Source organism: Salmo salar, chromosome ssa20, assembly GCF_905237065.1.
Source record: "Salmo salar chromosome ssa20, Ssal_v3.1, whole genome shotgun sequence".
NCBI classification, from domain to species: domain Eukaryota; kingdom Metazoa; phylum Chordata; class Actinopteri; order Salmoniformes; family Salmonidae; genus Salmo; species Salmo salar.
The window spans coordinates 20,263,947-20,276,276 of record NC_059461.1 but is presented as its reverse complement, the minus strand read 5'-3'; the positions used below and the strand labels follow the sequence as shown (position 1 = coordinate 20,276,276).

The window sequence follows — 12,330 nt, the reverse complement described above, 5'->3', positions numbered from 1 at the left end:
TACCTCCCTTCCTGCTGCTATATCCTGACTTTCCAAAGGGGGGCAACTACCAGGGCTGGCCTGAATGGCCACTGAGAGGCCAGAGTTAAGCTGGTGTACACCTCCCCCACGATAGCACAGCTCAGCTGAGAGGAGCTGGAGGAGGCGAGGTTGGAGTGGCCCTTAGACAAGGACATCAGGAGGCTTTCCTCTGTTACTCCAAAGAGAGCCGTCGGAGGCTCCTCTATATGGAGAGCCTCTCCAGTTGCATGCGAGCTCTGTAACCAGGTCTGTCATCTTGAAGATACACACACAAACATCACTGATGCCATGTATAGAATCCCAAAACCAATTTTTTAACATGATTATGATGTTTTTACGACATCAGATTTGGATTATTTCTGAAAGGCATGTACTGTACCCGATCTCTTTATTCATAGTCTACTCTATAATGGCTTACCCAAGACCCGCCCCCTCTGGGGCAATCTTTTTTTATCAGAACATAAAAATACAAGGTGTGATTTCCAATTGATGATAGGTATGGGTCAGGGATAAACGGAATCAATACGTTGAAATATTGCTGTGAACATACCTCTTAGGGGAGTAGCATGGTGGTTTGGTTCTGCCAACATATTTTTCGTGGCACCCTGCCCTGCCATTCCTCCTTTCCTTGGTCCAGTAGTTCATCTCACTGATCAGCAGCCTTTTCTCCCGCTCATCCAGACTGTCCAAGGAGTCCTTAGACCCTGTCAGAGAGCACTGGGATTCTGGGGAGGTCGTCCCACTCCTCAGGTTCACCCCCATGATACGAGCCAGCACTGGTAGCAGAATGCGGAGGGCCATCTGGGTCACGACCTTAACAATCTTCAGACACATCATGGAGAGCTGCTCAAACGTCAGCTATGGCCAACAGAGTAATATTAAATCAAGTTATTCCATGACACATTCTCCTAAATAGTGCATTACTTTTGACCAGATCCTTATGTGGAGACTGCAGAGACTTACGTTATTCTTCATGCCATGCTGAATCACTATCCAATGATTAAGCCATTAAGTATAGGAGACATTTTGTTCTTGATTTAGGGATAGAGATAGGGGTATGGTTAAGGTCGTGGTTGAAATCACATTTGTAGTTAGAAGGCACATTATGACTGCAAATTCAGAGTTGTATGTGAGGTTGGAGAAAGACGTGGGACTTACTCATTAGTTAGACTACTCAGGAAGGAGGAGGACTGGGGCACAGCTTGTCCCAATATTGAGAGAAGGCATTAGAGTCCTCTGAGGCTCCTTCTCCAGCTGCTCAATGTTAGATTCCCTGTCCTGGAAACTACACCTGGGTGCATTAGAAGACCCTGGGAAACCACAAAGAGAAATCTGAAGTTGAATCATAACTTTATTTCTCATTTTTGTTCACCGGTACTGATTTGATTGCACTGGACAGGTGAAAGCATATCTCTCTGTGGGCCTCCACAATATGTGACTCACCACCTCGATTCGGTCTTATGTAGTAACATTTTAAATTGTGTTTTTTACATTGGATAAAAGTAGAGACTCAGAGATAGAAAATGGTATATCCAGTGGCGACTTTAGCACGGGGCAAACAAAAAAAAGCATTTTGGGGATGCACGCAAGCAAAGCCACTACACAACACAACACAACACAACACTAAACAATACATGAATTGCACTATAACGGTGTCAAACGGTGCCCACAAGCTGTTAGGGCTCACATACAGCTGTCCCACCAGCAGTCCCAACAGCAGTCCCAACACCTTACCACTGCTACACCTCAGCGGAGCCTTGTCTGGCAGCAAAATAGTTCACACAGCCTCATTTACTGCCTTTTAAAAAGACATAGCTGACAATTGAGATGTACAAACTATGGCATAAAGGGACAACAAGCAACACAAACATAGACTCAGACACATGCACACACATACATGATAACATACGCACTATACACACACATACAAATGGATTTTGTGTTGTAGATATCTGGTAGGGAAGTAGGGGCCTGACGGCACACACTTAACGTGTTGTGAAATCTGTTATGAATGTATTGTAATGTTTTTAAAATTGTATAACTGCCTTAATTTTGCCGGACCCCAGGAAGAGCAGCTGCTGCCTTGGCACATCCATAATAAATACAAAAACAAGCGAATGAGGCAATCCGTAATTTTGATTAAGATATTAATAAGCAAGCTAGGACGGACATAGTCAATATAACTATTTGTTCAGCCCTTTTGAAATGTACAGTGACAGAATTCAGAACATGGGCCATTCTTACAGTGTTCTCCCTGTACAGGACCGTAGGATACATAAAGGGGACATATAAGCAGACAATGAAAGCTCTTACAATATTCAATTATTACATTTCTCTGAAACAAGTTATAGGCTACATGTGCACCAAAAAGTCAGAACAGTAGGCGAAATTAAGAGGGGAAAATAGACAATTATTAGGGTGAGGCACATGGGCTACTAACAGTTTACTACACATCACACACTTAGTATTACTTTCTTAGCTACAGTATACATACACTTGAAGTCGGAAGTTTACATACACCTTAGCCAAATACATTTAAACTCAGTTTTTCGCAATTCCTGACATTTAATCCTAGTAAAAATTCCCTGTCTTGGGTCAGTTAGGATCACCACTTTATTTTAAGAATGTGAAATGTCAGAATAATATTAGAGAGAATGATTTATTTCAGCTTTTATTTTTTTCATCACACTCCCAGTGGGTCAGAAGTTTACATACACTCAATTAGTATTTGGTAGCATTGCCTTTAAATTGTTTAACTTGGGTCAAATGTTTCAGGTAGCCTTCCACAAGCTTCCCACAATAAGTTGGATGCATTTTTGCCCATTCCTCTTGACAGAGCTGGTGTAACTGAGTCAGGTTTGTAGGCCTCCTTGCCCGCACATGCTTTCTCAGTTCTGCCCACAAAATTTCTATTGGATTGAGGTCAGGGCTTTGATGGCCACTCCAATACCTTGACTTTGTTGTCCTTAAGTAATTTTGCCACAACTTTGGAAGTATGCTTGGGGTCATTGTCCATTTGGAAGACCCATTTGCGACCAAGCTTTAACTTCCTGACTGATGTCTTGAGATGTTGCTTCAATATATTCACATAATTTTCCTCCCTCATGATGCCGTCTATTTTGTGAAGTGTACCAGTCCCTCCTGCAGCAAAGCACCCCCACAGCATGATGCTGCCACCCCCGTGCTTCACGGTTGGGATGGTGTTCTTCGGCTTGCAAGCCTCCTCCTTTTTCCTCCAAACATAACGATGGTCATTATGGCCAAACAGTTCTATTTTTGTTTCATCAGACCAGAGGACATTTCTCCAAAAAGTACAATCTTTGTCCCCATGTGCAGTTGCAAACCGTAGGCTGGCTTTTTATGGCTGTTTTGGAGCAGTGGCTTCTTCATTGCTGAGAGGCCTTTCAGGTTATGTTGATATAGGACTCATTTAACTGTGGATATAGATACTTTTCCTCCAGCATCTTCACAAGGTTCTTTTCTGTTGTTCTGGGATTGATTTGCACTTTTCTCACCAAAGTATGTTCATCTCTAGGAGACAGAAATCGTCTCCTTCCTGAGTGGTATGACGGCTGCGTGCTCCCATGGTGTTTATACTTACGTACTATTGTTTGTACAGATGAACGTGGTACCTTCAGGCGTTTGGAAATTGCTCCCAAGGATGAACCAGACTTGTGGAGGTCTACAGCTTTTTTTCTGAGGTCTTGGCTGATTTCTTTTGATTTCCCCATGATGTCAAGCAGAGGCACTGAGTTTGAAGGTGGGCCTTGAAATACACCCACAGGTACACCTCCAATTAACTCAAATGTCACAAGCATTTCGCTACACTCGCATTAACATCTGCTAACCACGTGTATGTGACAAATAAAATTTGATTTGATTTGATTTGAAATTATGTCAATTAGTCTATCAGAAGCTTCTAAAGCCATGACATAATTTTCTGTCATTTTCCAAGCTGTTTAAAGGCACAGTCAACTTAGTGTATGTAAACTTCTGACCCACTGGAATTGTGATACAGTGAATTATAAGTGAAATAATCTGTCTGTAAACAATTGTTGGAAAAATTACTTGTGTCATGCACAAAGTAGATGTCCTAACCGATTTGCCAAAATTATAGTTTGTTAACAAGTGGTTGAAAAATGAGTTTTAGTGACTCCAACCTAAGTGTATGTAAACTTCTGACTTCAACTGTATCTCCCTGGCATATTACATTATTTACGAAGTAGCATACAAGACATGTTTGGACTCAACTTGTTATGCTGTGCTCACTTGAACAGGAAGGTGGCGCGACTGATAAGGGAGTAATTGGTTTAAAGGTAAACGATTAAAGAATCCAACCCTGAAACGTTACTAATTAGTAATTAGTAGTTATGTAGCATGTATAATGAATAATTAAAGTACTAAACGTAAGTCCCATAAGGTCTAGTAGAGATCTGGGAGGAAGAGAAATGTATGTGTGTATGAGTGTGCCTAAGTAAATAGCAAGAACAATTAGACTGTGTTTGACCCGACCTAGCGAGAACTTAGAGAAGAAAGGGAGTAACTCTCAAGGTTCCTCTAATCTCGGGGGAAAGGAACAGACAGCGCTGGGTAGTGATTAACAGTGGTGAGAACTCCGGGGAGGGATACAACTCACCTACTGTTCGTGTGTATGTATGTGTGTAGGACATCTACTGTTTGTGTGGAGGTATGTGCGTAAGTAGGGAGTGAGCATAAAATGAATGTCTTTGTATAATGGACTTCAGAACGTTCTCTGAATAAACTGTACGAACCTTTTGCAGAAGCTGAGTCTTTGCCTAATTATTCTTAACCCAGTGTCTTTCAAACCTTGGGGATTAGTCAAAGCTTATTGATTGTTAGTTATTATCATTGGGATTGAAAAATCTTCTGACAGCGACGGTCCTTCGTGGGCAAAGTTTGTCACCAAACTGTCATCAAAGTCTGGCATTCTCTGGATTTATGGTGCTCTCAAGACAACATCGAATCATGATAACGTCAGTGATCTTCAGGCCATAGCTCTAGAAAGAGGCCCGAGTTCCCAACATCCAATTCCGAGTTGGATGACCGTTCGAAGCGTTTTTTCCCAGTCGGAGCTAGTTTTTTCCTGAGTTCCCAGTTGTCTTGAACTCACTGAAGTCCGATTGATTTCACAATTCTGAGTTAACAGTTTATATGAGCGCGGTATAAATTATTCTGGATTGACAGCATAGCCAATGTTGAAATTTATCATTTTAAGCTTGGAAAAGAGACCCTTAAACCCAGACTTGGGACCACACAGCCCCTCCATTGAATAGCAGGCTATTCATATGACAAGGATTAATAAGGATTTGCCAGTAGATTGTCGACTTGATTCATGATGATAACTGCTAGCTAAGATTTTGATGGTATGATGTTGACATGATCAGTCCAATCAAAGCTACTGTAGATAAAATGTGATTTGACATCATTTTATCTGTGGCCAATGACCTTGAGCCTTCTTGGATGGGCACTTCTAATGTAACTCTATGGCAGAACCCAAGGGGCTTGAGTTTTCAAGCTCTACCCTTAGATTTTGTGGTGACGTAGTGTCCCCATGAGTGACAGACACTGAGCCAATTACGGCGCAAAACTGAAACCGCGAACCACCGCATTTAGCCACGGCAAGGTGACTGGGAATATGGCTAAATACAAATAGTGTAGTTATTCCCTTGGTAAGGCAATCAAACAGGCAAATTGTCAGTACAGAGACAAAGTGGAGTCGCAATTCAATGGCTCAGACGCATGGTCTACAGACAATCATGGATTACAAAGGGAAAACCAGCCACGTCGCGGACACCGACGTATTGCTCCCAGACAAGCTAAACACCTTCTTCGCTCGCTTTGAGTATTACACAGTACCACCAACCTGGCTGCTCCCAAGGACTGTGGGCTCTCATTCTCTGTGGCCGACGTGAGTAAGACATTAAAGCTTGTGAACCATCGCAAGGTTGCCGGCCCAGACGTCCTCAGAGCATGCGCAGACCAGCTGGCTGGAGTGTTTACGGACATATTCAATCTCTTCCTATCCAAGAATGCTATCCCCACTTGCTTCAAGATGTCCACCATTTTTCCTGTACTCAAGAAAGCAAAGATAACTGAACTAAATGACTATTGGCCCGTAGCACTCACTTCCGTCATCATGAAGTGCTTTGAGAGGCTAGTTAAGGATCATATCACCTCCACCTTACCTGACACCCTAGATCCACTCAATTTGTATACCGCCCCAATAGATTCACAGACGATGCAATCGCCATCGCACTGCACACTGCCCTATCCCATCTGTACAAGAGGAATACCTATGTAAGAATGCTGTTAACTGACAATCGCTCAGCCTTCAACATCATAGTACCCTCCAAGCTCATCATCAAGCTCGGGGCCCTGGATCTGAACCCCGCAATGTGCAACTGGGTCCTGGACTTCCTGACGGGCTGCCCCCAGGTGGTGAAGGTAAGAAAAAACACCTCCACTACGGTGATCCTCAACACAGGGGCCCCACAAGGTGGCGTGCTCAGCCCCTTCCTATACTCCCTGTTCACCCATGACAATGTGGCCACACAGGCCTCCAACTCAATCATCAAGTTTGCAGACGACACAACAGTAGTAGGCCTGATTACCAGCAATGACGAGACAGCCTACAGGGAGAAGGTGAGGGCCCTGGCAGAATGGTGCCAGGAAAATAACCTCTCCCTCAATGCCAACAAAATGAAGGAACTGATCATGGACTTCTGGAGACAGCAGAGGGAGCACCCCCCTATCCACATTAACGGGACCGCAGCGGAGAAGGTGAAAAGCTTAAAGTTCCTCGGAGTACACATAACTGACAATCTGAAATGGTTCACCCACAGACAGTGTGGTGAAGAACGTGCAACAGTGCCTCTTGAACTTCAGGAGGCTGAAGAAATTTGGCTTGGCCCCTAAGACCCTCACAACTTTTACAGATGCACAATTGAAAGCATCCCATCGGGCTGTATCACCGCCTACGGCAACTGCAACGCCCGCAACTGCAATGCTCTCCAGAGGGTGGTGCGGTCTGCTCAACGCATCACCAGGGGCACACTGCCTGCCCTCCAGGACACCTACAGCACCCGAAGTCACACGAAGGACAAAAAGATCATCAAGGGCATCAACCACCTAAGCCACAGCCTGTTCACCTCGCTATCATCCAGAAGGCAAGGTCAGTACAGGTGCATCAAAGCTGGGACCGAGAGACTGAAAAACAGCTTCTATCTCAAGGCCATCAGACTGTTAAATACCCATCACTAGCCAGCTACCACCTGGTTACTCATCCCTGCACCTTAGAGGCTGCTGCCCTATATACATAGACATGGAATCACTGGTCACTTTAGTCACTTTAATAATGTTTACATACTGCTTTACTCATTTCATATGTATATACTGTTTTTTACTGTATTTTAGTCAATGCCATTCCAACATTGCTCATCCTAATATTTATATATTTCTTAATTATTTTACTTTTAGATTTATGTGTATTTGTCACGACTTCCGCCGAAGTCGGCTCCTCTCCTTGTTCAGGCGGCGTTCGGCGGTCGACGTCACCGGCTTTCTAGCCATCGCCGCTCCATTTTTCATGTATCCATTTGTTTTGTCTTGTTCCCTGCACACCTGGTTTTCATTCCCCAATCACACTACATGTATTTATTCCTCTGTTCCCCCTCATGTCTTTGTGTGAAATTGTTTTGTGTTACGTGTCTATTTTGGTGTTTGTTTGTTCCGTGTTTTATCACGAGGTTTGTTTATTTGTTTGAACATAATTATTGTGACTGTTTGCGCGTTTTGCACTTTTGCCATTTGGCTGGAGGCTTCGACGCAGTGGCGTCCGTCTGTTGGTTTCTCCTGCCTTAATAAAGTGTGCGCCTGTTCACAACTCTCTGCTCTTCTGCACCTGACTGCGCTCCCAGTACGCACACCATTGACAGTATTGTTGTGAATTGTTAGATACTAAATCAAATCAAATCAATCAAATCAAATTTATTTTTATATAGCCCTTCGTACATCAGCTGATATTCTCAAAGTGCTGTACAGAAACCCAGCCTAAAACCCCAAACAGCAAGCAAAGCATGTGAAAGAAGCACGGTGGCTAGGAAAAACTCCCTAGGAAAAACTCCCTACTACTGCACTGTTGGAGCTAGGAACACAAGCATTACGCTCCACACGCAATAACATCTGCTAAATATGTGTATGAGACCAGTAAAATGTGATTTGATTAGATGTTAAAAAAAAATTGTTGTTGAATGTTTTGGTACACCTTGTCTACACCCAATCAGCATCGTTCACACCTTCTTAAGCCTTAGCCCCACCCATCTCTTTAAGGATTCACATGAGGCCATGTGCTAAACAAAGTAGTGTAGTAAACAACCAAAGATTTCAAGACCAAAAGTGGTGAAAGTAGTAACAAAAAGTAGTAGAAAAAATACACTTTATCTTGGTCTATATCCTAATCTGACTTTTGTGCAGGTCATGTTGTTCTTCACATTACCATCTCTGGTAAACACACACTAGAGCCCTTAGCCGTGGTATATTGGCCATATACCACACCTCCTCGGGCCTTATTGCTTAAATGTAGCTAGACTCTTACCCATATACATGGATGAACGCATCACAGGCAGACTGCTGCCCCTTTCACTCCATTGTATTTATAGGTACATCTTGTTTGGCCCACGTTGTGTCAAATCACTCCAGTTCACATTGACCGTAGTAGTAGTCCATCACAAATTTTATACACTGATCTTTGTCTACAGCGCCTTCTAAAATTCAGTGCAGCAATGTTGTTGAGAGCTGTCCATGTTGTTGAGAGAAGTCCAACGCTATATCTTTTTTAAATACATTTAAAAAATGATATGTGCAAATGCCTCTCCTGTGAAATAGTGACGTGCAACATAAGTTCTTGAAACGGGTCACATATTGCTTTAACCTGTAGGTATAGATGCTATCTTCTCAGATCAATGCTGATTCATTTAAACACAACCTGCACCCAACATAAAACAATCTCTGACCTGCACAAATGCTGCTGTCCTCCTTCACCGAATTCTTCTTGCCACCTCCACTGGACTTACGTTAAGCCTACAGGACAACAGATTATAGGTCTCATAGCAGATCTAAGGTCAGTGGATTTAATGATAGCAAGCCAATCCTATATCTGTGCCTAAGTAGGTAGAGGATGTGCAAAGGACTGCATATTTTCCATCTTACCTTGCTTCCTGTCCTGTTGTATTTGGTCTCATGAGTCTCTGTTTCATCCTTCATATCCTCCCCAACTTCCTTTTGATAGTCAGGGGTATACTCCCATTTCATGCTCTGGTGGATAAATGAGAGGGCAATATCAGTCTTCTTTTGTGACTTTATGAAACAACTTATTTGCTGGTATTTTACTCAAAACGGCAGTGGTAGTCAACTTTCTGTCCATGGGTCAAACCAGTGAGACATACAGTATTGCTTTGGTAGTGAGTGACCTAAAATAATGATAGTGATTTCTCCTCGAAACTCAAAGTATGCATAATTAACCATACCGTGGTATCGTCAGACATGGGTGTGTAGCCTATTGTAGCAGGCTATTTGGAGGTAATACTGATAGTCCCTTTAAAAGCACATGGGTGAAACGTCAACAGACGCAACTGAAGTGACATGGACGTTATCCTTGAATTTTACCAAGACATTGTTGAATACTCGTTTCTGATAGGCTTAAGCAGAGGGATTCGTAAAATACCGTATACACATTATGTCACAATTAGGCCTAAATCTATAGCATAAATCCAATGGATTTGCTATATTTATATGGTCTAATGTCTAAACGCTTTGTCGACAATATCAGAAAACAGATCATAGCGAGTCATTTATGGTTCATCAAGCATCCTCATCCTCTTCTTAGGCATCATCATCACCATCTGCACGTCAATCACTCTAGTGTCTAATTGGTATATTGTAATTACTTCGCCACCATGGCCTATTTATTGCCTTACCTCACTTTTCTTACCTCATTTGCACACACTGTATATATATTTTCTTCAACTGTATTATTGACTGTATGTTTGTTTTACTCCATGTGTAACTCTGTGTTGTTGTATGTGTCGAACTGCTTTGCTTTATCTTGGCCAGGTCGCAGTTGTAAATGAGAACTTGTTCTCAACTTGCCTACCTGGTTAAATAAAGGTGAAATAAATAAATACATTTTTAAAAATGCTCAAAAACGTAACTCGCTGCAACCCATTAGCGATAATTCTGATGCTGCAAATCAGCAAAACTAACATGTGCAATAAATTATAATCACTTGCACTTAAACTAGTTTAAAATCATTGATGTTCTCTGGGGCTCGAACTATTTCAGCACTGTTGAGCTGTCAATGTCTGAGTTTGTAGGCGTTAGTGGACAGCGGCATGGCCCTGAAATGTTTCGAATCTGGGCAGCACCTGAGACAGCGGCATGGCCCTGAAATGTTTTGAATCTGGGCAGCACCTGAGACAGCGGCATGGCCCTGAAATGTTTTCGTTGACGAAGCAGTGGTGGCTTACATCCCACTGGTCACACACTGGTTGAATCAACGTTGTTTCCAAGTCATTTAAAGGGAATTATCTGGAACCAACGTGAAATAGACGTTGAATTAACGTACGTGTCCAGTGGGATATACTTATGTTTAATCTTGCGTGCAATGATGCACGAAGCAGAAAAGCAGAAAAAAACTGTGTTCGTTGTTTGCAGTAACTTCTCTGCTGTTGTAATATCGGACGTGGTAGTTTCACCATTAAGGATTCCAGCTTTAAAAATGCAGTATAAAGTCTCCCCAGTTATGGTAGATTAATTTAGCAAGACATGGACAAATCCAACACTGTTCTACCGAGTCCTTCTCAGCCTGAGGTGACTGACTGTAATGTCGCTAGTTATAATGGTGCTTTTAAAAACATTATTAGTTCTTTGTAATTGCTCTCTGGGAGGTAATTATTACAGAGGATGACTGGTGAGAAATTTAGCCTGCGAACAAGTCAGCCAGATCTGATCCACATCTGCTACTCCATGCTAGGCTACTGTAGCAACTTGCCGGCCTGCACCATCCTTCATGGCACTGATTCTACACGTGCAGTAGGCTTATTGCATGCTGACATCCCACAACAATTACCCAGTTGGAATTACTTGCTGAAACTTCAAATCATACTTCCGCCCTAATATCAATCACATTTGTCCTTAAGGAAGAACTGCCGTTTGAACAACATGCAATTAGGAAAATTCAAAATCGACTTATTGATTTCTCTTTTAAACTTAAAAATGTAGGCTTAAATTAACCGTATCTGGTTGTCGTCAGCCATGATGTGTGAGCCGTTAAGACACCCGCTTTGCGTCTCTGATAATGTAGCTCGGTTGAAAACCCGTCTGTGAACCTTCCGCAGACACAATGAACTGAAGTGAATATGGACATTACCCATGGCATAAAGACATCATAATCATGACATCAAATATGTCTATACGCCATAGAGATCCTCTTAAATTACTATTCTAGTTCCTGATTCTATGCCAGACGCATTGTTGACATCATTAGAAAACAGATAGTGTCACACAGTACACGCTGTTGACAGCCTACCCCAAAATCAAACAGTAATCCACTCCACCATGATAAGAAATCCATCAAATAGTTTTGACATATTACACGGGATATGACAGAGTTCCTGATTCGAGATACTGTATATAAACAACAGGAAATGAAAAAAAAGGTGTTTATCTATTTCACACGTTTCTGGTGGTTTCTACATGTGTTGGGGAATGGGGACTGGATCTCTCAGACCTGTAGTTACATCAACCATGTCTTGCATTGCATCAATAATGTTATGTACCATTCAAATATACATTGCCTAAGGCTGCAGTGCTATACTCTATGCAGACAGTGCTCATTGTTCCTTTCACATGATGGATATATGCTACTCTGTCTGTTTGGATGTGATGTGTGAAGTGTTATCTTATGGTGTTGGTGATTGTCTCCGTTGCATCATGGAATGTAGAATGTGATGTGAGACCCCTGGGCCTGTGGCTGTCGAAGCTCCTCCACTGAGCTGCTGCTGTGAGCAGGAGTGGGAAAGAAGGCCATGCATAATAGACAGTGACAGTCTTCTTCATTCTCCTGCCTCTCCATCTCAAAGGCTGCCAAATATAGAGAATAGTGCTTAAAGAGGCAGCCATGTGCACACACACACTCAGAATCACACTCTATTTTTAGGTTTCTCTTATTCCAGAATATACCCATACGGTATGGTTCTATGCTTTTTTACTCTGTGATTAAAAGTTCTTCTC

General features: G+C 42.4%; 1 protein-coding gene and 1 long non-coding RNA gene across 2 annotated transcripts in view; one reads left to right on the top strand and one right to left on the bottom strand.

The window, feature by feature from the left end:
- The window catches only part of LOC106579949 (citron rho-interacting kinase), a 70,430-nt gene that overhangs the window by 14,484 nt on the left and 43,616 nt on the right, over positions 1 to 12,330 (top strand). The window lies entirely within an intron of this gene.
- LOC123729140 (uncharacterized) lies at positions 1,021 to 9,763 on the bottom strand. Its single transcript, XR_006760878.1, has 4 exons — positions 9,567 to 9,763; positions 9,250 to 9,354; positions 9,054 to 9,120; positions 1,021 to 1,331 (listed from the first exon to the last, which is right to left on the bottom strand). It is a non-coding gene; the product is annotated as an uncharacterized lncRNA (long non-coding RNA).